Source organism: Dipodomys spectabilis, unplaced genomic scaffold (assembly GCF_019054845.1).
Source record: "Dipodomys spectabilis isolate Male_0828 unplaced genomic scaffold, ASM1905484v1 ptg000095l, whole genome shotgun sequence".
NCBI lineage: Eukaryota > Metazoa > Chordata > Mammalia > Rodentia > Heteromyidae > Dipodomys > Dipodomys spectabilis.
The window spans coordinates 41,446,396-41,473,346 of record NW_024870772.1 but is presented as its reverse complement, the minus strand read 5'-3'; the positions used below and the strand labels follow the sequence as shown (position 1 = coordinate 41,473,346).

At 39.5% G+C, this 26,951-nt stretch overlaps 1 pseudogene; it reads left to right on the top strand.

Moving 5' to 3' along the window:
* Window positions 1–220: 220 nt before the first annotated feature.
* LOC122112741 lies at window positions 221–13,846 on the top strand (annotated as a pseudogene).
* The last annotated feature ends 13,105 nt before the right edge of the window (window positions 13,847–26,951 follow it).

Genomic DNA, 26,951 nt, shown 5'->3' with positions numbered 1-26,951 from the left:
ATAAAAGTATTTCTTTCCGTTATAAATTTAGAAATAGAAAGTCCCTATCTACCAAGTCACTCTGTTTATAAGGTGGCAATGTTGAATTATACCAAGCTGTCATATCCTTCACACTTAATGCGACAATCTGGTCACAGTCGTATTGCCACATTAAAAGCGCAAAACTTGAAAAGCAGATTATTAGATTTTTTTTAAAAACCAATTTAGTTCAGGAAGTATGGAAAAATTTAGTTATCTGATAAAACTCATCTAGGAGGAATGAAAGATTGTTGATAACAATCACCAATCATGAATTTTAAGTTCACTTTCCTGGGTTATATCATCTGTAATATGTCATTTAAATGTTTGGTCATTCATTTTTTTTATTTGAGAAATGGAAAATAATGCCTTCCTGGATTATGCTTTAGTATGTTTGTAAATATAAAATGATTTAGTGCCTATGAAATACTCTTTAAACCATGTAACTCTGTGAAAATGCAAGATAAAATATGACTATCTTCACATTTATGTTTTTTTTAAATAAAAATCTTTAAAGTGTCTCATATTTATTTGTTTTAACATGTAAGTTATATGAATAGTCCTAGTAATTTCTGTAAATTTCGGACAGAAAATATTTTCATCATTAGAGGCAAAAATGAAACAAAATACAATAACTTGCCAAATATCACATAAATAGTTATGGAATAAGACCATCACGTTAGGACATGACATCAAAGAAACAAGTTTCAGCACCATAGTCGAAATTGTCATCCAATTTCCCTTAGAGCACAAAGGTTTTTCTTGGTTTGTAAAATTCCCAGGAAATGATACCCTGCCAGCCCTGAGGATGATGCGAGTGTAGAGATGAGTACCAGCTCTTGAACTTCATTGCTGACCTTGCCCTGTTGTCTACTAACAAAGGGAAAGCACCACTGTACACAGGAATGGGAGCTTTCACTTGTAGAGAAAAGTAAATCCCTATGGCTCTCCAGGCCTCTGAGAATTGCGAAAAATACTTCCAAGTTCCTTAGATGTAACTGAGCCCTCCAGCAGTCAAAATGTTCTGCTTGGTACATTCCTTTCTCTTCTTGATTGATTCAGATATTCCCAATGGGCAAGGATCAACCCCAATGCCTACAGGATTTCTGAAAGCACAAGGAATCTATTAAGCAAAAAAAAAAAAGAAAGAAAGAAAGAAAGAAAAGATTTTGCTTATCTTCAAGACATAACAAAGAGGAACAGACTCATATCACAATTTTAGAAGTACTCCACTAAAGAGATCCCTTAATCTGCTACTTTTATATGTTTAAAAAGAAAGAGTCCTTCAACTTCTTGTTTCTGGTGTTCTGGCTGAACAGAAAAAGTCTTTCCTACTAAAGGGTTTTAGCAGGCTTGTCTTTGAGTATGGTGAATGGCCCTTGTTTATTTTTCTTCTCCTTAATAACCGATATAGTTCTGAGAAGGCCTGAAACTGGAAAAGCCCATCCATTTCATAGCAATGTCATCATTAAGAGCATCTGTTTTTATTTGTTGATTAGGGTCCATTCTACAATAAAAATGCCCAATGAACCAGTCTATTCCGTTTATTACCAACACAGATATCTCAGATCTATTGTGTTCTATTAGTTTAATTGAAACATTATTGAGAAATATAGATTTCCAGTGAAAAAGGAATAAAAATCTAGAGAAATTGTCCAAAATAACATATGGCATTTTTCCTATGAGGCTTGTAAGTAATTTGTTCACCATTTGTTTCCCAAGGACGGGGAAGGGGGGTGTATTAAATTGAAATCTAAAGTAAGGTACATTGATTTACAGGAAATGGTTCCCTTACACACAAATTAATCATTTACAAATACTATTTCAAGAGACTTGGTGGAAGGAAGGCTTGTATTTTGAGCCAAGTATTAGACCAAATCTCTTAGTATCTGTTTATAAAGGTCTGTTGTTGTTGTTGTTGTTGTTGTGTGTTTGTGTATGTGTTCCAATTAAAGGACTCGACAAAGTTAACCAAAGTATTTGTTTCATGTCATTTCAAATAAATAGTATAAAAACATTAGAGCTTTTCAGAGAAAATTGTGTTCAACTGTATTTCACAGAAAACAAGGCAGGCAGGTGGGAACTGCTGGAGATTGATGGGGACTATCGCCATTTTCCTAGGAAATTGTGTTGGTTCTTTCTCAAACTGTGTGAGGATGATCGTGTGTTCTCATATTCTTTAATGTAAATCCCCCAGAACTCTCCACTCAACACTGAGTTTAGAGTCAGTCCTTTTACTGCCTAACAGATTCATTTTCAGATCTGAAAATGCCCATGTGCCATGGAAGATAGGAGCCTTGGATGACAGGTACAACCACTTTTGCAGAATCCAATACCTGAGTTGCTGATGGAAGGGTGGCGTGTCTCCAGAGGAGGAAACTGAAACAGGGATTGTTTTCAGCTCAGACCTATGTGACTTCCTTTACTTCTTTTCACTTGCAGCTGAGCCAAGATTCCATTTTTCCATTTCTGATTCTTCTGACCCAGGACATTTTTTCTATTTCTGATTCTTCTCATCTAAGGCCTTATTGCTAGGAAATTTTTCATCTTTTTGTTAAAAAAAAAAAAAGCAGAGAGTGCCAAGAAGGAAAATGTGTTGAGATTCCAAAGATGTGGGAGTATTTGCCCATCTGTAGAGGATGTGCTTACCTGCTGGGCTGACTTAGGACTGTCTAGTTTTCAGAGGAGAAAATGCAAGGTGGTCAGGAAGCAAGGTTGGGGAGGACTATCTTTCTGTTATGTTTCTCCTTCCTCTTGAGTTTCACATAAAAATATTCAAGAACCAATGCCTGCATAAGTCAAACAAGTTAGTGACTTCCTGGAAGCCAGGTGTTATTCCTGCGTGATTGAGAAGCACTTGAGTTCTGCCATTGCATAGAATGGGCTGGTCGAAAGGATTGTATTTCTTCATGGATGACCAGGACAGGCTCAGTGACTCAGATTTCACTTGCCTTCGCCTTGACTACATAATCATAGACAAAAAAAGCAGAGAACGGATGCATCAGTCGTCAGCCTCCACCCTGAAAGCTTATTTTTCATTCTTCTTGCCTTGGAAATAAGATTTGATCTTGGTTGGTTTCCAAATCTTTAATTTATTTTGCTTTGCTCCCCTGGGTCATCTTTGTCACACGCAGAGGAAGGCAATGTGGATCCCTTTACTTTGTTTAGAATTAAACAACAACAACAAAAAACCAAAAAACTCAAACAAAAACACTGCCAATCCATCTAAGACAGAAGCAAGGTCAGGGGTGTACCTACCCCCACCCATTCTGGTAGTTTTCCCAAATACAACCATGAAACATCTAGCCTTTGGGCTTCTGCAGCTCCAAGGAAACATCTGATTTTATTCAACTTTCTATTGTAGACAAGTTGGATGGTTATGATCCATGACTCTGGGTTCTGCCAGAATTCCACATATTGTAAGACCAAATTGAAAACTACTAATTAAGATTTCTTGTCTTCCTGGATCCACCCAATAACCATTTGGGCTTAACTGTCTGTGTCATGCAAACAATCGATTTGGCCAGGAAGTGGAGGGAAGAGCTCTTTTTGTTTGTTTTAGTGTATCTTGTTGTTGTTGTTTTTTTCTCCAACTAGTGTTGTTTTTTCCAATAAATTTGCATATATTTTACATACCCCACTTCCTTTGTCCTTATTTGTTCCCCCTTTCCAGTTTTGTCTGTGCCAATTTCTATTCATAAGCAGGAAACTTTTATTTCTCTTTTAGTTTGTAACCTACCATAGGCCCTTAAGGTCTTAGGGAACCGAGTCTTTACCTACTCAACTGTTGCTAATGTAGAGAGGTATTTTCAGATTTCTCCTTTGACAAGACCATACTTTTGAGGTATACCAGGCATCTGGGCTCTTCTCTTTCAGTGTTCAGCTTGCTTCTTTCTTTCTCTTCCTTTCTTTCTTTTTTCCTTCTCTCTCTCTCCCTTCCTTCCTTCCTTCCTTCCTTCCTTCCTTCCTTCCTTCCTTCCTTCCTTCCTTCTTTCCTTCCTTCTTTCTTCTTCATTCTTCTTTTTTCTTTCTCTCTTCCTTCCTTTCTTACATATTCTTTCTTTCTTTTGGTGTGGGGTATGACAGATTTGGTTACAAATTTTCATTTCAAGCCTCATATATTTCATTTCTCCACCCAAGTGATCTTAACTCTGGCCCAGAATACCCTTAGTCTACTTCATTTGTCCCTTCCAAACTTTAATATCTATTATGCTACAAAGACACCCTGGGAGGTAAATGAGTATCTTTTCTTTTCATTTCACAGATGAAGAGGCTGAAAGATGAGAAGGACTAAGAGTAGAGCACCAACCTAGTGGTAAACAGTGATTCAAATTCTCAGTCTTCACTTCTAGCACAGGAATGCTGTTCTGTCTAATCTCTTTGTGTAACCTTTCCAACATCTGCAATTCTTTATGAATGCCCCAACATACAGGCATTGCTTGTGAAGCTAGACCTCCATTCCACAAGGAAACTGCCCTTTGCAGACTAGATACTTCCACCTTTCTGATTCAAAAACTTCCAAAGCATGCCAAGTCTCTCCAAGGATACACATTAGATGTGTGTGCACCCACTAGTGTCAGATAAAATTGCTTTAATTGGTCTTAGGTGGTCATTGTTTCATGATCTCTACGCTTCTCTCTCTTATCTCAAATTTCTCACAGCTACAAAGATTATAATCACATAACTTCTGTAGTATAGTTCTTTCTTTAACCTTCCTGCCAGTCAAATGACTATAACCCATTTCAGGTAATGACAGAAAATGCTAACCATGGCGATTAGCCACAGCTCATCAACAGCTTTGGGAACCTGCTGGAATTTTCCTCAGAAATCATTGCACTCAACTGCAATGTGCTGATTGAGATAATGAGCTACAAGATGAAAATTAAGGAATAATAAAATGGATAACCTTCCCCACCTCAACTTCTCTAAGAGAAAGAAAAAGATAAGGAAAAAGGAAATCAGAGGAAGCTCAGAATTAAATTTTATGTTCTAACACATTTCTCACTTATTTTTTTTCCTCTAAGTCTGGTTAAATCTACTACTCTCTACGGCTTTTGCAAGTTTCTGCTACCTGTGGCCCTTAGGCCAAAGTCTACTACTCTCTACGGCTTTTGCAAGTTTCTGCTACCTGTGGCCCTTAGGCCAAAGGACACCCCTGCAGAAATGGAACTTGAATTTGACCTTGGTGGTTTGAGTATTAAACACCACTGGACCAAAAGCTTTTCTTCCCTTTCCTTTTCTTCTTGTTCCTCCAGTGGCTCAGCTTTAATATTGGCTTTCATTTGGAACATGAACCTTAAGTTGAGTGTGTGAGTTCCAGTTGCAGGCTCACAGACAGAAACCACATCTACCATTGTTCCCCTGGATTTCCCTGTGTGTCTGGCCACCTGCCACTGCTGCCCACTTGTGCTGCAGCCTCGTCTCCATCCTACTATTCGATGTATAGCCTCTGCATCTGCCCACAGCCTCTACCCTTCTCTTTTCCAGAGCAAGGTGAAACCGAGAGGAAAGACAGTTTATCTCAGACATTTCATTCTTTGAAGTCTCTGTCTAGCTCTTAGGGAGAACAACGTCGGTACAAATCTTGTTTTTTTTTTTTTTCTGGTTTATTCACATAACGAACTTCAATTATGAGATTAGAAGAATGAAAATGAGATTTTGGAAGGAAGCGTGCGCACATATGTGTGTTCTTCTGTTTGTGTGTGCTTTGTGGGTCCTGCTGAGGGAGATGTGAGTGGCATAGGTCTTAGAAGAATCCTTGGTGCAATCCTGGATTACTCACATGCTAGACACTTTCAAAGCAGACACGACCATATAACCACACTTACCTAATGTTACCTGACCCTGTGGCTTATTTGCCGAGTTGCCTTTTTTTGGAGGGGGGTGGTAGGGGCAGGAAGGGAAGGAGTACTGATACTGAGGCTTGAATTCAGGGTCTCATGCTCTCACTGGTTTTTTCATGCGAGGCTGGTACTCTCCACATGAGCCACAGCTCCAATTCTAGTCATTGGTTAATTGGACATAAGAATCTCATGATTTTTCTGCCCAAGTTGGCTTCAAACCATGACTCTCTTATCTCAGCTTCCTGAGTAGCTAGGATTACAGCCATGAGTCATCTGGGCCTTGTGTGTTTCTTGTTATTATATGTATGAGGTCAACATTAAACTTCTAAACTACGTATCACAAAAATAACTGTACCACATAAAAATATGAAGTGCCTGTGTATATGCATACATAAACCAACAGCTTGAAATTGTATATATAGAGAAAAGAAAAAAGAGATAATCATCAACAGCTTGAACCTAATTAAAAATGAGGGATACATTTATTAAATTTCACATGAAAAAATATTGCTTTCAAATGTCATACACACACATGCATGCATGCATACGTTGAAAAACAGTAAAAGAAAACATTCACGTGTATGGCCATGTTTCCCATTTCTCATCTGGTTTTCTTTCATTTCCTTACTGATCATCTCTTTCCCAGTCCAGACTCTGTTGAAGTGACAAAGTAGTCTACTTGTGAGGGAAATAGAGGTACAATGCCAGAGATCCTGGGTTCAAATCCCTCCTCTCTCAATGCAGTAAGTGATCTTGACCTGTTTCTTTAACCTTCTGTGTATTAAGTCCATGAACAGAAAGAGCTCCTGAGATACCTAGTGGGAAGTGGGAAGGAAGTGATGGTAGCTGGTTCCCAGCATTGTAAGACCTCTCTACTGAGACCCATAACCCCATCACTTCTAACACCTATAACACTGGCTCATGTTTTGATGCCTCTGAATTTAGAGCTCATTTTACAATGGAGGATATACCTTAGTTCATGGACAGCCCAGCTTTTTCCTTAATAGTACACAAACAATGGTGTTCTTACAATTCATAATGCACATTTAATAAAGTATTAAATTGAATCAAATACAATTTGGGTTATAAGCTTTTAGCTGGTTTATAAAAACATTCAAAAGCTGCATGTAAGCTGGGCACCAGTGGCTCATGCCTGTAATCCTAACTACTCAAGAGGCTGTGATCTTAGGATCGTGATTTGAAGCTAGCCTGGTCAGGAAAGCCCAAGAGACTTTTATCTCCGATAGGAAGTGGCCCTGTGGCTCAAGTGGTAGAGTACAAGCCTTGAACACAGAGAGGTTCAGGGAAAGAGCCAGGCCTTGAGTTCAAGCCCCAGGACTGGGGAACAAAAAGTTGTATGTGTCCTTATCAATAAAAAATGAACCATGGAAATTAGCTCCCTGGTCATCTGTTAACAGCTAAAAAAAAGTCACTGGGTCAGAGAGCAGAAGAACTAGAAAGATAAAAGGGAAAATGTCTTTCTTGTGCTTAAAATGACACTTCCTTTGCTTTAATGACTTTTTTCATTTTTAATATAGTCATTCTACATTATCCTGAAAATATTATGTAGTATATCTTAGTGAGAAATTTACTTGGTTAAAAAAATTAATGCTTCTTGGGCAGAGAACAAGAGAAATGTGGTTCAATGACAGCCTTGGAAAAAGTTAGAGTGACCCCCATCCCAATAAAATAAGTTGAGTATGGAATTATATGCCTATAATTCCAGCTACTTGGTAGGAAGATCATAGCCTAGTCCAAGGCTAGCAGCCAAGGACAAAGCACTAAAAGAAACCAAAGTACTTGGAATGGCTCTCAACTGGTAGAACATCTGCTAGTTCAAATCTCAGTACCAATAAAAAACAAAAGCAAGACAAAGTAAACAAAACAACCTTAAAAATCTATTGATTCTTCTTGCATTCACCAACTGGCTATAGGCAGGGAAAATCTTAAACATCTTAAAAATAAGATCTGAGTGTCAGGTGCTAGAAGCTCACCCTGTCATCCCAGCTATTCAGGAGGCTGAGATCTGAGGAATATAGTTCAAACCCAGCCCAATGAAGAGAGTCTGTTAGACTTTTATCTCCAATTAATCACACACACACACACACACACACACACACACACACACACACACACACACACGAAGTGAAGCTATGGCTCAGGTGGTAGAGCATGTCAGCCTTGAGCAAAAAAAGCTAAAGACAGCACCCAATTCCTGAGTTCAAGTCCCAGTATTGGCAAAAAGTGGGGATGGTTCTGAATATGTAATGCTTTGAATCAGAATTTCTAAGCACATGGTGTCTGTTTTCAGGAGTTGCATTTCCTTACTCCTTGAGAACAGCTCACATTGACCTTTGGAGTTTGAATGCTAAAAAGTGATGATATACTTTAAAACCTTCATCTTTTAAGATACAGGTCCTTAATGAAAGCCCATGTACTTTCTCCCCCCACAGTTTGAGGAACAAACTCACTGAAACTTCAAGACATCTTTCCATATCTATGCTATCTATATACAGCGGATCTATAAAGTTATTTTCATAGCATAATTTTATCTAGCATAGAATCATTGTAAGCACTCAGGGAAGAGCTATTCTGGCTCTGTGTGTGTGTGTGTGTGTGTGTGTGTGTGTGTGTGTGTGTGTGTGTGTGTGTGTGTGTATTGTCAGTCGTGGGGCTTGATCTCTGGACCTGGTTGCTGTCCCTGAACTCTTCAGCTCCAGGCAAGCACTCTACCACTTGAGCCACTTCTAGTTTTTGGAGATAAGAGTCTCACGGACTTTCCTGCCCAGGCTGGCTTTGAACTCTGATCCTCAGATCTCAGCCTCCTGAGTACCTAGGATTATAGGTGTGAGCCACCATCATCCAGCAAGGCCATATATATATTTTTTTAATCTCCATCTGACACCTACATTTTTTGTTGTTTTACTGGGGCCTCTTTGGTCCAAGCACACAGAAAATTTTCCCTGCTGAAACCAAAGGAAATAAAGGTATTATTAAGGTATTTCCTTTCAAGTTGATCATCTGCAGATTTGATCCAGCAAGAAATTGTGAGCATCATTCTATAACTTACATACCCAAGACCTGAAGACCTAGAATTCCTGGGCAATTTACATGAAAATGTTGTTCGAATGAAACTTGGAATAACATCTTGTCCCTAAAAATTCCACAGGCACAGGGAGGGCTTTTATTTCCAAGTGAATGTTTGCATTATTTTTTGCCTTGCTTTACAATCTAACAATGTAAAGTTTCCCCCAGTATGAATAGCCTGTGTAAAAAGCTTTAGAATGGTTTCTGGTGAAAGTCTCTGTTTTTATCAGAGCAGAAAAAAACAATAATGAACAAAATTAAGTAAGATTGTTTGAAACAGAAGAGAATCTATGAAATTAAAAATGAATTATGTACTTATTACCTTATTTATGCAACTGAAACCCCTCTGTACAGCACCTTTACAACAAAATAAAATATAATAAAAAATGAATTATGCTGCTATGGTGGCACACACCTGTAGTCCTAGCAGGCTAAGGTAGAAGGATGTAGAGTTCCAGATCAGCCTGGTAATATGTAGCAAGACCCTTTCTTAAAAATAAAACAAGCAGGGCCAAGCACCAGAGGCTCAGCTTTCTAAACCTAGGTAAAGAAAACCTGAGATCTGAGGATTGTGGTTCAAAACTTGTCTGGACAGGAAAGTCCATGAGACTCTTATCTCTAACCACCAAAAAATCCAGATAGCTCAGGTGGTAGAGTGCTATCTGAGAGAGAGAGACTGAGACAGAGACATAGAGAGAGATAGAGATAGAGACAGAGACACAGAGAGAGACAAAGACAGGGGGAAGAGAGAGAGAGAGAGAGGGAGGGAGAGGGAAAGGGAGAGGGAGAGGGAGAGGGAGAGCACTAAAGAACAGAGCCCAAACCAGAGTTAAAGCCCCAGGACCAATACGGGGGGGGGGGGGGGGGAAGCAAACAGAAAAGCAGTGATGGAAATCAGTGCACAGGACATCAGAACATTCAAACCTAGTTATTTCTATTTCCCATGAGGAATGCATGCATGGAGGAGAACAGCTAAACCACACTGACTTTGGGATCCAATCCACTATGCAAAATCTTGAAGGGATGAGGATGGAGAATTCTCTTGAAAATTTCCAAAAACAGAATCAGTAAGATCTATCTTACCTCCCAATCTAGGCATAGTCTCTATAATATGGAGAACTTAAACAGGTCTAATGACTCATGATGGTAATCCTAACTACATGGATTGTGTCATGAGACTAGCCAATCTCAATTCCATGACAACCAACAAAAAGATGGGCTTGGTAGTACGAACTATGTATCACCCTAGTGACGTGGGAAATATAAATAAGAGAATGGCAGTACAGGCTAGCCTAGGCAAAAAGTGAGAACTTATTTGAAAACTAACAAAAGCAAAAAGGGCTAGGGCATGGTATAAATGGTAGAATGGTCACATTACAACTGAAAGGCCCTGAGTTCAAATGCACTACCACACACCCAAACAAACAGAAAGAGGTACTTATCTTCAAATGCAGCCATTATTGTCATATAAAAATAATTCAATGGCTGTGAAGATCTAACAAATATCAGAGGACAGGCAATTTTAGAGCTTTGTCACTTTCCATTTTAAGGCCAGAAGAAAATTGTTTGGGAGTAAGTGGTTCAGAAAAACTGTTGTATGAAAAAGTGCTTAATGCAAACTATTTTCTGTTGATGGTTTTCTGGCCAGATCAATCCTACCCAGTCCTCATCCCACAAGACATATGGCAATGACTAGAGACATTCTCACTGATCACAGGCAGAGTACTGCTAACATCTAGTTGGTAGAGGTCAAGGACATTAAACATCCTCCAATACACAGGAAAATAAAGATTTGTCTGGCCAGCATTGTTAATAGCACCATACTTGAGAAACTCTGTACTATTTTATTCCTAGAATACTGAAGACAGACTGGCCTCTTTATAAGTCTCTTTCACACATCTACAATGAGTCCCTTCAATCCTGAGGCGGGAGGTGGGGGGGGAGTTCACCCTCTACATGCCTTGTCTTATACAGACAAACAGCAAGTATCCTGTCTTTGCCATCAATCCTCTCTGTGTTCCTCCTCTGCCCTTTTAACTACACTAACTCCTATAGGCTCCCCTTCCTCTAGTAATTGGACCAACGCTGCCCCCCCGCCTATGATTTAAACAGCTGGAAGCTTGTCTTTGACACTCAGAATTCAGGAGCTTTACAGCTTGAAGAAGCGGAATTCTGTGCAGAAGCTTAAAAATAGCCTGGCTCAAAGTGTGTCAAAAGGTAGGCGCTCTAATCATACACATTAGGGAGTATTCTAAAAACGTGCCAAGTAGAATCTGAACATCTAGCAGAAAGTCCTCTATTGGCTTGATTTTATAGGAAAGCCTGTGTTTGAAGCTCTCAAGGTTATGTTATTAATTTGTAATAACTCTCTCAAGACACTGACATCTCTTCCCACCTTAACTTCCAGTTGCCCATCCCTATGGTGCTGGAGTTTTTATGCCAATTTGTTGCTATCCCATTTTGACTTCTATTTTTTTCCCCTCACTATGATGTGGGAAAATGACTTTGGTGGACATTCCCACTGTGAATATTTGCATTTTTGAACATTACCTGAATGGCACCATGAATTCAAACAATTTGAAATCACAGAGCCTTGCAGGTAGCAATCAGAGTAATTTGATACGGATGGAGATTATTATGCTGCACAGGAATCCATGGCAGTGCACTGTAAAACATAAAAGTAGCCAGCCCTAGAATAGCAATAAGCAGGAAACATTTGTCTGAAGCACACAAGAAAATATTTAGTTTACAATCACTTTATTCTATTGGAGCCATTTGCATTTCTCTTTGGCACAAGCGCATGTTGATTTTTAAGTGCATATCTATATAAATTTATACGTGTATACACTACACAAATACATATGTATGTTTTGTTCAATATCTGTGTTATTGTTAGCAGTGATTTTTAAGACATACCAGAAAACCTTATAAAATGAGTATTAAACAAGTAGTCTGGGAAATTTCAGAAGCTGAGAATCTACTCCAACCTGCAAATGTGAGTATATTAGATATTTCCACACAAAATCTTTGTTTTTTAAAGTGGAAGAACAAAAGAAAAGTAACATTGATCAAGATGCATTGTACATTTGAGTGTTGGTGTCTCACACCTGTAATCCTAGCTACTCAAGAGACTGAGATCTGAGGATCACAGTAGCCAGTCCAGGCAGGAAAGTCTATTAATAAGACTCTTAACAAATTAATCATAAAAATGCTGGGAAAAAATGCTGGAAGTGGAGCTGTGGCTCAAATGGTAGAGTGCTAGCCTTGAGTGAAAAAGGATAATAACAATAATAATAATACTTTTAAATTTTAATTTTATTATCAAGGTGATGTATAGAGGGGTTACAGTTAAATATGTAAGGTAATAAGTACATTCCTCCTTCATTTTTCTCCTACTTTCCCTCCCTGCAACCCCTCTCCCAAATTGTATAGTTCATTTCCAATGTATTGTCTTGTGAGTATCGCTATTGCATTGGTTCTCTTTTTGTCCGTTGTCTCGCCATTTTGTTGTTTCCCTTCCTAATTCAGATAAATGTATATATAATACCCAGGGTCCCAAAATCAAATACAGTGACAACATGGGATAAACCATAGGGAAAAAAAAACGCAAAAGAAAAAAAGAAATCACATAGTACATTAAAATCAACAACAACAAGTTCCAGCCCGAGCCAGCATGATCCACTGGGCATTCAGTGCATCGCCTAGAAAAGCTTGCTCACCAGGGATCAGAGACCATCCTTGAGGAGAATGATTGAGACATTATGGGCCACTCACTGTGTATCTGCTCATGGGGAACTGTCATCATTGACAATAAGCATTACCTCTTCATCCAGAAATTGGGGGAGGACAGGACCAGGAGGAGGCCCAGAGAGAAGCAAATATGCATGGCCTCTTTCATCACCCCAACATCCTTCACCTCATGGCTTACTCTCTGAGAGAGCGGGGTGCTAAGTATGAGGCCTGGCTGCTGCTACCTTTCTTCAAGAGAGGTACACTGTGGAATGAAATAGAAAGGCTGAAGGACCAAGGCAATTTCCTGACTGAGGATCAAATCCTTTGGCTGCTCCTTGGGTATCTGCAGAGGCTTGGAGGCCATTCATGTCAAAGGTTACATTCACAGGGACCTGATGCCCACCAATATTTTGCTTGGAGATGAGGAGCAGCCAGTTTTAATGGACTTAGGTTCTAGGAATCAAGCATATATTCATGTGGAGAGCTCCCGACAGGCCCTAGTACTGCAAGTCTGGACAGCACAGAGGTGCACCATCTCCTACTGGGCCCCAGAACTCTTCTCTGTGCAGAGCTACTGTGTCATTATGAGCGGATTGATGTGTGGTCTCTAGGTTGTGTGCTTTCTACCATGATGTTTGGGGAAGGCCCTTATGACATGGTGTTCCAGAAGGGTGACAGTGTGGCTCTTGCTGTTCAGAACCAACTCAACATCCCACAAAGTCCCAGGCATTCTTCAGCCCTGCAGTAGCTGCTAACCTCCATGATGATTGTGGACCCCCAATAACGCCCTCACGTTCCTCTTCTCCTCAGTCAGTTGGAGGTACTGCAGCCTCCAACTCTTGGCCAGTCTACCACTGAAATATGAACATATCAGTGTCCATGTGGAGAGGGTGGCCCCTTGTGATTTGGAAAGAGGCTCTCATGATCATGGGAACTCTGTCATTTCTACTAGGACTGCTCTTACAGAGGACAGGGGTGGGGACCACGCTATCTCAATCCCATGTCTGTTCTGGGCAAGGGGCTGACTCTGGGTGGGGTGGGGTGGGGAAAGTGGAACAAAGTATGTTCTATAGCTCTGAGCTGGACTGCTGGGCTCACGTCATGTTCTGCATCCAAATTTGGGGGCAGGAGAATATCTAAACAGGAGAATAAAGTGAAAGCAGGTTGGTAAAACAACAACAACAACAGCAAAGAAAAACCTCTTGTTTCCGTATCTTGGAGTTCATTTCACTTAGCATCATCTTATGCACACAATAATACTTTTTTTCTTTTCTTTTTTTTTTATTGTGAAAATACCATACAGAGGAGTTGCAATTACATGAGCAAGATAATGAGTACATTTCTTAAGCATTGTAGCCTCCCACTTTGTTTCCCCTTCCCATTCCTTCCCATCTCCCTCCCCACCCTCCCATACTCTCCCCCCCACCTCCACACCCCCCCCCCCCCACAGCCAAAGTTGTTAACGTTAATAATACTTTTTTTCTGCCATTGTATGTGTGTCATTGTATGTGTGACAGGGCCTGGGCCCTGGCTAATGTTTTGGCACTCAAGGCTGACATTTTACCACTTAAGCCACAGCTCTATTTCTAGCTTTTTGGTAGTTAATTGGAGATAAGAGTCATAAGTACTTTCTTTCCCAGGACTGGCTTCTGATTACAATTCTCAAATCTCAGCTCCCTGAGTAGCTAGGATTACTGGCATTAGCTACCAGTACCCGGCTTCTCTCATAATTCTGAATCAATCACTTGTTAGCTGGAGACAAAGAAAACTACCTAAGCCAATGGGATCCACCATATCTATAATCTTCACCTTACTACCTGATGCTGCACATGGCTATGACTAAGGAAGGGGATATGGTTGCCTTGACTGGTTCTGTGATCAAATAAAACAACAATGGTGGCAATCAAACAATAGTTTGACCATTTTCCAAGAGTCAGGAACAAGGCTAAGCTCTTCACATGAATCTTCTCATTTAATGTTCACACCCCTTTATAAGAGAGGATTTATTACGACTCCTATTTTACATATGGAAATGCTAAGGTACAGTAGAACTAAGTCATTTGCTTAGCTCAGTAATTAAGCTGTGGAGGCCACGTGAGCTCTTCCAAAAATTAAGACGATACCTAGATCATGCAGTGAAGTGGCATTCTGGGTAGAAGAGTTGTAAAGATGTCCTTCTTGCCACTTGGGCTCTGCTCCCAGGCAAAAAGCTTCTGGTCTAGTGGAGAAGGTGGGGCCAGGAGGGGTGCCCTGTCTATCCATCACATTCCGCTGCAGTCCTGTGGTGGACACAGATTGGTTTGGTCCTGTAGCTTAGGGCTGCCATGCAAATGTGCATCAGTGACACTCAACAACTGGAGAACGTAGATGAATCCACACTAAGTGGGGGCTTCTGACCAGTGTTGCCATTGCAATGAAAACGACATGTTGAATTGTATCTTTGAGCACTCCCACTTCGTTGCCTGGACAAGCCCAAGGATCATCTGTGGAGAATCGAGGGTGGCAGGTGAGGGTGAGGAGTGGAGTCACATGACTGACACATGTTGGAAGAAAACTGCCCTATCTCTTTCTTGTTCTGGCCATAGCTGGGACTCCCGAGGGACTGTCAACTGAAGCTGACCTTCTCAAGAATAAAGGACCCGTCCTTCTTGGTAGCAGCCTCTGAGCAGTAATGTTGCGTTGCATAAGAATGGAAATCAAAGAGGGGTGTGTGTAGAAGACTAAGAGGACTTTCTGTCAGAAGCCAGAAACTGCTAACCCACTCTAACTTTGTTCCACTCTAATGTGGGTCCGATAAAGTTGATGCCATATAAGGAACATGGGTTTTGAAGTAACCTGGAGTGAATTCCAAGGCACAGCCAGGAAATAATAATGCTCACCTTTGACAGTGACTGGGTAAATAGGACAGTGGACAAATGTCCTCAGGCCTCATACTTGCCACAGGAAACACAACCCACAGCTGGCTGTGGCTCTTCTCAGCCTTCTCCCTATCTGAACTGAACCGGTTTTTAAAAATATGTCTCTCTCCAACAAGAAATATACTCATTAACTTATTCATGTAACTGTAACCCCTCTGTACAGCATCTTTATAATAACATAAATTTTTTTTAAAAAAAAATGTGTCTCTGTGGGTAGCAAATAGCTGGACAGCTAACATATAAGGTCCATGCCCTGTAGAAGGTTTGACAACAGTTTTGAGGCCATTATAGGCATCCTGGGACAGAGAGAGTGGTGGAATTGGGCACTGGTGGCTCATGTCTGTAATTCTAGCTACTAGATAAGCTGAAATCCAGATGATTGAGATTTGGAACCAGTGTGGGCAGAAAATTCCATGAGATTCCATCTCCAAAGAAACTACAACCAGGGAAAAGCAGGGCGAGGAACATGACTCCAGCAAGCTGAGCAAGTGCTAATCCCTGAGTTCAAAACTGGTAGCCAACAAAATAGAGAGATGGAGAGAGACAGAGAAAGAGAGAGGGAGAGAGGAAGAAAGAGAAAGAGAGGGAGGGAGGAAGAGGCAAGCAACTGCAAACAGGTGAAGACAAACAATTTGCTTGAACAGCTTCTTGGAAGGCAAGGAGGAGAGGTTGAGAAAGAGGAGTGTCCTGTTACTAGAAGGGCTTTAGGTACCCATCACTGCTCCAGAAAAAAAAAAAATTCAAGGAAGCTTTGATGCCTCAGTTTCTCTGTATATTTTATTTATAGCTCATCACTTCCTACACCTTACTCTTTCTCGCTGTGCAATCTTCCTGTATCCATTAATGGACAGGTTAGAAAATAAATATAGCAGAGTGAATTTCAAATTAACTTATTGGTCGAATGGGATAGGTGCTTGTTATAAAGGTTTCCTGAGTCAGAAAGGCCATTTCTAGAAAGTTATTTATAGATTTCTTTTATCAATGTTCTCTGACCCCATCTTTACATGGAAAAGGAAAGCAATTATTTTATTCTGATGCACACAACATAGGAGATTTTTAAATGATAGTTTTGCTCCAGAATGTTTCGCTTGTCTGCACAAAACCCACTGCAGGTGAAGGGCGTAAGATGTTAGCAACTTAAAAGCTGTCAGCATAGAGCAGAAGGCCTGCCTCAGATGATCAAGGCTTGTTTGGGGCATTATATAATTTATTGTACCTTTTGTAAATGTACTGTCCTTGTGGATTGTCTTCCTCTCACTACAGGAGCTGTAATGAGTCATCTGCTACCTCGGTGCAGGATTTTCTTTTCTGTTTTCATATTTATAAATGTGGCCTCCTGGAAACCATCAAGGCCAATTTCTGCCATTTGTTGTAAAAATGCAGCATGTTTAACTGAAGGTGATGTTGATTATGCCGATATCCAAATATAGATCTGGGTCTTTGATATTACTTAAGGATTGAAAACACTTAGATACAAATGCGTACAAAGGCACAAACAAAACAAAGAAAAAGAAAAACATGAAGCTCAATGGAGCCTGCAACATGTTACTCCTTAGCTCTCAGAGTTATGTGGTTATGAGGATGCAGGGTCTGGTTAATGCAGGTCTGATTAATTATGTGCCTAAAATGAATCTTTGAAGGTAACAATTCATAGATAACAAATTAAGTTTTTCAGTCATATCTTTGGGTTTTTTTAGCTGATGTTTTGCTTCTCTGGAAATGAACTTTTTGGTTTACAATACTGCTATTATTGTTACTATTGTTTTCTTTTGAGACAAGATCTTTCTATACAGCCCAGACTAGCCTCAACCTCATGAATCCTCTGCCTCAGGCTCTCAAGTGCTGGAATTACCAGTATGATCTACTCTATGAGACTTAAAAAGAAAAAGTAAACTGCAAATTCGACTCCATAGTTATTTTGTGTGTGTGTGTGTGTGCGCGCGCTCACTCACACATATGCACGCACGCACATGTGTGTGCCAGTACTGGGGATTGAACTTAGGACCTGGGTGCTATCCCTGAGTTTTTGATATCCAAGGTTAGTACTCTACCACATGAGCAACACTCACTTCTGGTTTTTTGGTGGTTAATTGGAGATAAAAGTCTCACAGACTCTTTCCTGTCTGAGCTGGCTTCAAACATTGATCCTCAGATTACAGTCTCCTGAGTAGCTAGAATTGCAGGGGTGAGCCACCAGCACTAGGCTTCCAAAACTATTTTGAAATGAAACAAAAACTGAAGGAAAGACTTAAGGCTCTGGAAAACATTTCATGCAGATTATAGCTCCTGAATCTCAACAATTTCCTCTAGACGCAGGAGTGAAAGATCAAACACAGAAGATGAACAGGGTTGAAAATACCAAGGAATGATACTGACTCGTTATTCCCATTCATTTTGGGAAAACCTATAGATAGAGATAATCATCCAGTTAAACGTCAGAATCCGTGAAAGAGCAAAGGTGACAGAGGTCAGATGTGAAAGCCCACATCTACTAACATGAGTGCAGTGGGTCAACTAGCAACCTTCACTTGGAAAAAAATGAACAGGAGATTTATGTCTCCTGAGAATTGAAATGCAGCCTAACGGAAGGCGAAATAAAGACATTTTCAACATGGAAAGACTCAGAAGATTTAATACCTAAGCATCCTTCCATATAGACCATTGTCTACCACAACAAGGGAATAAATCAAGACATAAATTAAGGAAGCCAGGGTTCCAACAATAGAGCTAGAAAGGGAAATCTTGAAATCAACACATCCTGATATGAAAGAAAGGAAGGAGGTCACTGGTTGGGAGGTTTCCAGGGAAAGAGGAAATCTGTGAATTATTCCACCAGATTTTTAGATGTGATTGGGACCAGTGTAGGCATTGTTGCTTTATTTTATTTTATTTCATACTTTTTTTGTGTGCTGCTAATAGGGCTTGAACTCTGGGCTTGGGCACTATCCCTTAGCATTTTGACTCAACCACTTAAGCCACAGCTTCCCTTTTTGGTGATTAACTGGAGAAATATTGAGTCTTATGGACTTTCCTGCTTAGCTAGCTTTGAAATGTGATCCTCATGTCTCAGCCTCCTGAGTAGCTAGGATTATAGGCATGTACCACCAGTGCCTGGCTACTTTAGCACTTTTTAAAATTTTTACATACCATTTTGGCCATTTTAAAGCATGCATTTCAGGGCATTAAGTACATTGGTATTGTTGGGACACCTTCAGATGTACCAGTCTCCAGAACAGTCTCATCTTCAAGTGAAACGTTCTGTCCATGAAATGCTAATTCCCCATTTCTGCCATGTGTCCCAATCCCAGGACAGTTGCTACTCTACTTCCTCTCCATTTGAATTTTCTTTTTTTTGGGGGGGGGGGGGTCTGGTCATGGGGCCTGAACTCTGGGCCTGGGCGCTGTCCCTCAGCTCTTCAGCTCAAGGCTAGCGCTCTACCACTTGAGCCCAGCACCACTTCCAGCTTTTTTCTTTTTGCTTATGTGGTGCTGAGGAATCGAACCCAGGGCCTCAGGCATGCAAGGCAAGCGCTCTACCACTGAGCCACCTTCCCAGCCCTCCATTTGAATATTCTTTTACCATGTGTAAGTGAAATCATAATAATCTTGTCTTTTGGTGACTGCCTTATTTTGCTTCACATAATAATCCTAAGGCTCATTCTTATCCTTGCTTTAGTCAAAATTATCTTCCTTTTATTTTATGTATTTTGCGTGCTGGTCCTGGAGCTTGAACTCAGAGCCTGGGTGCAGTCCCTGAGCCTCTTTGTGCTCAAGGCTAGCTCTCTACCCCTTGAGCCACAGTACCACTTTTTTTTTTTTTGAGTAGTTTATTGGAGATAAGAATCTCATGGGGACTTTTCTGCCCAAGGTGACTTCGAACCATGATCCTCAGATCTCAGTATCCTGAGTAGCTAGTATTACAGGCATGAGCCACTGGTGACGGGCTATTTTTCTTCCTTGTTAAAAATGCATAATATTTCATCATATGTATATATCACATTTAATTTTTTCATCCATTCATCAAAGAATGCTGAGACTGAGTTTACATTTTGGTTATTGTGAATTATTCTACCATGAAAAGTCTGACTTCCTGTGTGAACCCCTGACTTCAAGTATTTCACACATACCAGTAGTAATATTGGTGGACATAAGGTAATTTCCACTTTTTTTTTTAAAGGAATTACCACAATATTTCCTACCATAGTTCTACTACTTTATGTTTCCATTGGCAACCTGAAAGGATTCCTGCTTTCCTCCATGATACCAATGTTTTCCTTTCCTTTATAACAAACAATCTAATGTCAAGTAATATTCTCATTGAGTATTGAATTTGTACTTTTCTAATAAGTAGTGAGTATGACTGTTTTCTCCTGTGCTTACGGGATTTTTTTTATCTTTGGAGAGAGGTCCATTAAAGTCCTGTGCCCATTTTCACCTATTTAATATATTCTTAGTGTCCTTTGGTGTATAAAACAATTACTTTCAGTGAAATCTAGCTTGTCTGTATTTTCATTCATGGATTGTACTTTTGGTATGATATCTAAGAGATTATTACCAAATACAAAGTAATAAAACTACTTCCCAATGTTCTCTACTTTTAGTTCCTATTGTTTTCGATGTTACATTTTGGTCTTTAATCCATTTATAATCAGTTTCTATGGAGAAAGCAAGGAGTCCACATTTAAAATATTCATTTGTTATGGACGGATTGTTCATGTTTCCCCAAATTTATATTGAGGTATAAAATCAGCAGGGGAGAAGGTTGATGAATAAGAGAGGAAGTGTGGGAAAATGGCATTAAAATCTTCAGTGTAGATATGTAAAAATGGAACTAGGAAAATTGGAAGTGTGAGGTGCATGGGAGGAATAGAAAAGAATGATGAAAGAGATGCCATTGGTCAATATGCATTACACTCATAAACTGACATGCTGAATTGAAACACCTTTGTAGAACTACTTAAAGATAATTATGTTGGAACCTTAAGTTCTAATGGTATCTGGCATTGGGACTTTAAGGAGAGAATTTGGGTTAGATGACATCATAAGGATAAGCACCTGAGAATGAGTTTAGCACACACCCTCTCCCTCTCCCTCTCCCTCTCCCTTTTCCTCCCTCCCCCTCCCCTTCTCTCTCTCTCTCTCTTTCTCTCTCTCTCCTCTCTCTCTCCTCTCTCTTTCTCTCTCTCTCCATCCCACAACAATCCTCACCTACTTTGTAAGGGCACAGCAAGCAGGGAGCCCCCTGGAAGTCAGAAAAGAATCTTTTTCTAGAAAATTTACTTTCTGGAAACTTGATCTGGGACTTCAGGCCTTTAGAGTTGTAAGAAAATTTCTTTTATTGTTGAAGCCAATTTTATTATGTCGATAATAATTAAGTTAGTATCAACTGAATAAGAGGAAAAGGGAACAGTTTACACTGAGCAAAAGGAAAGAAATGTACATATCCCCTGATTTGAAAGCAATAGTTGTATTGTCAAAGTTTGTAGAATTCACAAAGTTTGTGGACCATGATAATGATAATTTGCCTTGTGAAGGTTAAAATGTGTTTGTAGCTTTAACTAGTATCACTATCCCACAATACTGTGAAGTTTGTGAAATTTATGTAATCTCTTAAGCTTAATAAAAATTATTTTTACAAAAGACAGTATCAACTGAACATTTTCTGTGTACATGACACTCAAGTAAATGTGGAGAAAAGATGTTTTGTCATGGAAGCTCCCCAGAATACCATGCTTAAAGTTTTCCTAGGTGACAACCATGCAATAAAGGATAGCCCCGAGAACCTAACCACTCTTTCCATCCCCACACATCCCTATAGCCATCAGTCAGTGCTCCTCAGTAAATCTGTATTTCAGCCCTCACTCAGTGTTCAGGAATATGAATCCTTCCAAAGCAGGAAATTGCACCTATATTTTAACCCAGGAAATTCCACTGCACATTCAACAGAGAGTGAGAAGGAAAAAAAATCAAGTAGCTTCTTGGTGCTATGATGAAATTTAAGACAGTTAAGTTGGTACTATGGTGAGTCAAGACATTGTTATTTCAAAGTACACTCAAAACTTTACTGCATACAAAACTTAACAATTTACAATCACTTAATCCACTTAAAGATATCTTTATATGGGAATATATATATATATATATGTATAGGTATCCAGGCTCTTCCATTAAAATCATATGATTAATTCTGTGTTTCTTAACCCTAGGAACTTAAAAAATACTTATGTGAAATGATACAAACCTGTAATCTCAGCAGCTGGGAGGCAGAGGCAGGAGAATGGTGAATTTTTGGACAGCCTGGGCACCATAAAGAAACACTGTCACAAAAATCAACCAATCAAACAACAACATGAATTTGATTCCACTTCAAACCAATTCAATCAGTTTGGAAATTAAAAATGTATAAATCTAATAGATGATTCTAACGTAACAGCCATGATTGAAACACATGGGATTAAGGAAGCAGAATATAAACCGCAGAAGCCAAAAGTGGACAAACACGCGTTGCTTCGTTAGTCCAGTTGCCTAGGTCAGGATCTTGGTATTAATGCTAACTAGCTATGTGGCCTTGCCCACTATCAGGTGCTAGCTCTCTCACCCCTCCATTTCTTTAGTTGTAAGTTGGAATAGGAGTGGTTCCATCTGCATGATTATTCTGGGGAGTAAATTCATTCAGGTATGGAAATCACATGGTCAATACTCATCAAATATCAGCATTAATTATACTAATATTAAGCACTGCAGAATCTGACTGGTCAAAATGTGAATTAAACAAGTCTAGCGGGATAAAAAGTAAGATGGAAGCATTTGATACAGACATTTGAAGAAGATAAATTTAACATGAAGGCAGTTGCATCTCTAAATATTACTCCAGCATAAACTGGCTCAGTACAGTTCAGGGTCTGATTGAACAGGGTGTTTTTATTTTGTGTTTGTTTCTTTAATCCTTGATGAAGAAAATGACTCAAGCTAGTAGATTTGACCATACAGGACTTTTGGCGATGGTTAATGGGTTCTGAAAGCACTTATTGATCTTCAACAGTAGAGTTTTCATATCTTGAGAAAGGAATTCCCCTGAAACCATGACCAACCAGGTAGCCATACTGCATCAACAGTCCCATTGACTGTGAGTATGTAAACATTGATTTGGCATTCATGTGGAAATACCAATCAGAGGGTCCTGTTCATAAATGAAGTGTTTGGACAAGAAGAAAAGTTACCACAGACAGAGTTAACTTGTCTATAAAGTCAAATAAGAGGTATGAGGTATAAATTAAAATGATGGTGTCCACATCAAGAAATATTTTGGATATATCAAAATAATCTGGTTAATTTGGTCAGTGTTGAAAAATCCAGAACTCTTCCAAATTGGTACTCCATCTTGACCACAGTATTGAAATAATGAACAATGTTGATTTTGTGTTTTCAGTAGAGGAATAGTGTTCAAAATGTGTAGCAAAATGATACAATATGGCTGGGTGCTGGTGGCTCATAACTGTAATCTTAGTTACTCAGGAGGCTGAGATCTGATGATCCCAAAGCCAGCCCAGTAAGGAAAGTCTGTGAGACTCTTACCTCCAATTAACTACCAGAAAACTGAAAGTGGAACTGTGGCTCAAAGTGAAGTGGCAGAGCACTAGTCTTGAGCAAAAGAGGTCAAGGACAGTACCCAGGCTCTGAGTTCAAGCCCCATGACCAACAACAACAAAAAACGGGGTACAATATAACATATATGGTACATTACAGAAACTCACAGTAAACATTTGCTCAATCAGACTCAGTATCTATGGTAAATGCTGACTTTGTCTATACTTACTATATCCATGGACCATTAGCTCAGAATAAGTATCATGTCTTCTCTCCTTTTTAATCACACTTTGATAAAAACAGACTCTTCAAAGTATTTTCCACTAATTCTAAATGGCTTTCTGTACTCAAGCAGTTTAACAATCCAAAACAACCCCAATTTTGTTGCAGAAATATTGGGAGAAGAAAGAATTTTTAAAATTATTACTGTCAATGCTCTGAGTCCTTTTTAAAAATGTCCATTTAGAATATTGCTGATATTCTGGAAAAATAGCAGAGTAAAACACAGGGGCAAAAATCAGTAGTGTAAATTCCATCTCCAGCACAATGAAAAGGAACCAGTGTGTTTTCTCATAAGGACTGAAAAGCAGTGAAGATCAAGATATCAGGAGAAAGTGCTCACAGCTGCAGAACTCAGAGAACCACATACAGTCCTACAATGCTTGTGCTTTATAGGGGTCAAACAATAAGAATTTGTCTTCTTGAGAGCTTCAGGAAGCATGGACTTATTATTAAATAGGGTTCGGCTGGAGATATACCTCAGTGGTAGAGCATTTGTACAATGTCCTGGGTTCAAATCCAAAGAATTATGCACGTGTTGCACACCCCCCCCCACACACACACAAGTCATCTCCACATGAAGACTCTCTGTCTAGTTAGAGAGTTTAGTTAGAAAAAGCAATAGAGCTTCAGTAACTTTTCACAACCACACTCAACTCTGAAAATTAAGAACAATTTTCACTAGTCTGAAACATGGCTAGTACTGATTATTTTTCTAAAATTGCCATTCAAGAAAACATAATTTATATCTTTAAAGATACCACAAGGAGGCAAAGAAAAATGAAAACAGAAGATTTCAGTACAGAAAGAACTTAGAGAAAAATATTGCACTTAACAAATAACATTTCCGGGTGGACTGGTGGGAAGGCAGTACTAGAGATTGAACTCAGGGCCTAGTACTTGCTAAGCAGGTGAACTACTACTTGAACCGTGCTTCTAAGCCCCTCTTTCCATGGATTATTTTCAAGGTACCATCTCACTCGATGATGAGTCAGCCTGTGCTTTGATCTTCCTACCTGGGCTTTCTCATGCCACTGCAATGACAGGAATGTGCCACTGTGCCAGCTGTTATGCTTCCCTCATAAGTGGGAAAACAGGCACACAGCGCCATGTTCTACCATGTTTGAGTTGGAGTCTTGCCAACTTTAATGACTGAGCAAGTAACTAGGATTACAGGTATGAGCCACTGTTCTGGGCAATGATAGAATATTTTAACCAAATATATTGTTATAAATTTTAAAGCCTCAAGTCAAGCATTTCTCTAAATTAGGACCATAAGTAGAAATATAAGTGCTCAGAGAAGCCATACTAGAGAAATAGGAGATGATAGAAATAAAGATGGAGATAGAGACAGATGATAGAGAAATAAAGCTATATGTATATATAGAGAGAGAGATTAGATAGATAGATAGATAGATAGATAGATAGATAGATAGATAGGCAGGTATTTCCTCTAATTGGAGAATTTTTTTCAACTATTTTTTTTTTAAATAATAGTTCTGTCCTGCTTCTTTTTTTTTTGTTCCAGTCATGGGCCTGAACTCTGGGGGCCTGGGCGCTGTCCCTCAGCTCTTCAGCTCAAGGCTAGTGCTCTACCACTTGAGCCACAGCGCCACTTCCAGCTTTTTTCTTTTTGCTTATGTGGTGCTGAGGAATTGAACCCAGGGCCTCAGGCATGCAAGGCAAGCGCTCTACCACTGAGCCACCTTCCCAGCCCCTGTCCTGCTTCTTCTGTAGTTCTTTAATTAATATTGATCTTCTAGATGGTGTCCCTTTAGTCTCTTAGGAGCTGTTCACTTTTCATTATGTTTTTTCTTTTTGTTCCGCAAACTAAATGACTCCAAGTGACTTGGATTTGATGTTCGTTTGATGGCATCTTTTGGATATTGAACCATATAGATTTATTATCTATTCATAAATAATCCAACTGACAACTAAGGACCACAAAGGAGGACATTTGAATCATCTTTTACCTAGTGAATTGAAGTAAGCAGTCTTTGTGAAAATATAACAAACAGTAGTAAAGAGAAAAGCAAGACTGGCAGAGAAAAGAATTGTGCAGTATGTGACTCTTTAGTGCTTACTATTCATTAGATCATCTTATTTTTCAGTAATCCCCCTAAGTTAAAGTTACTTAGATAGCACTTAATTGAGACCAAAACATAGGTAATGATAATGACCAACATTCATTTAACCAGGCATCATTTTCAGTGGTGTGAGTGCGTTCATTCATGCACCCATCTCTGCCTCCAATAACTCTTCATGCCACATGCACATACTATTATCTGTGATGTTCTGAGGTTAATCTGGCTTTCTGGTTTGCCACTACCTCATAGTATTCATATCAAGTAAAGAGTTACTGACTTACAAGGGCAGATGACAAAGCCATCTGCCCCCAGTTCTACAATCTAGGTTTCTGGGCAGAGCTTTCAAAGACATCATCACCTCCCACAACTGGAACCGCTCCAAAAACATAAGGTCCTCCAGAAGTCATCAGATGATGATGATGACCCCTTGGGATGACCTGACCAGGAGCAAATATCAACATTCAAAGACAATGTTGCTGCAATTTCCTGCTTAGAAGGCTTCACATTCCTGAGCACTCAGTGAGCACTGAAATACAGATTTACTCAGGAACAAGGGCTGATTACCATCTGTAGGGAATGTGTGGAAAGAGCAATTAGGCTCTCAGGGCTTATGCTTTATTGTATGGCGGTGCCAATTGTTACATAGGAAAATTTTAAGCATGGCATTTTTGAGGAAATTCAATGACAAATGATCTTTCCTTCACATTTTTCTCAAAAGTGCCTGAAATTCCATAGGAAGGGTGACCTACTGTCTGCCAAGCCCATTTGAAAAATTTTATATGAGCCTCTTATATGCATATATGTATATATTTGAAGGTATATGTATATGTGATTATGTATTATATGCATGAATATAACAGAACATAATGAAGTGGCATAATATAATCTTATGATACAATATAATATATAAGTCCACATGAATATGTTACATGATTAACACTAAAGAAACTGAATTATTTTTAAAAATCAAAAGTATAGAAGTTAGTCAGATAGTTGCTCTGAAACATGTGTCTTAACTCTGTGTCTTAAGATAAACTTCCTTAAATCTGAAGACTCTCATCTGTAAAATGAAGGCATTTCTCATCCCATAAGCTTGTGTGAACTAAATACACACACACACACACACACACACACACACACACACACACACACACACACACACACACACACTTGATACAGAGTCCAGTTAAATGTTCCACTAACATTGACTTCCTCCCACACCTTCCTACCCAATTAACCCCATCCTCTTGGCAGGAAAGTGAAAACCTGACTACCTTGCTAGAAGCTGGCCCTTTGTGGAATGGCCACCCACACTCTTTTGTTCATTGCACTCCCCTGACCCTTGACCCAGTCTGCTTACTCAGTACACTGCATGTGAGCCAATCTCACAAAGGGACATT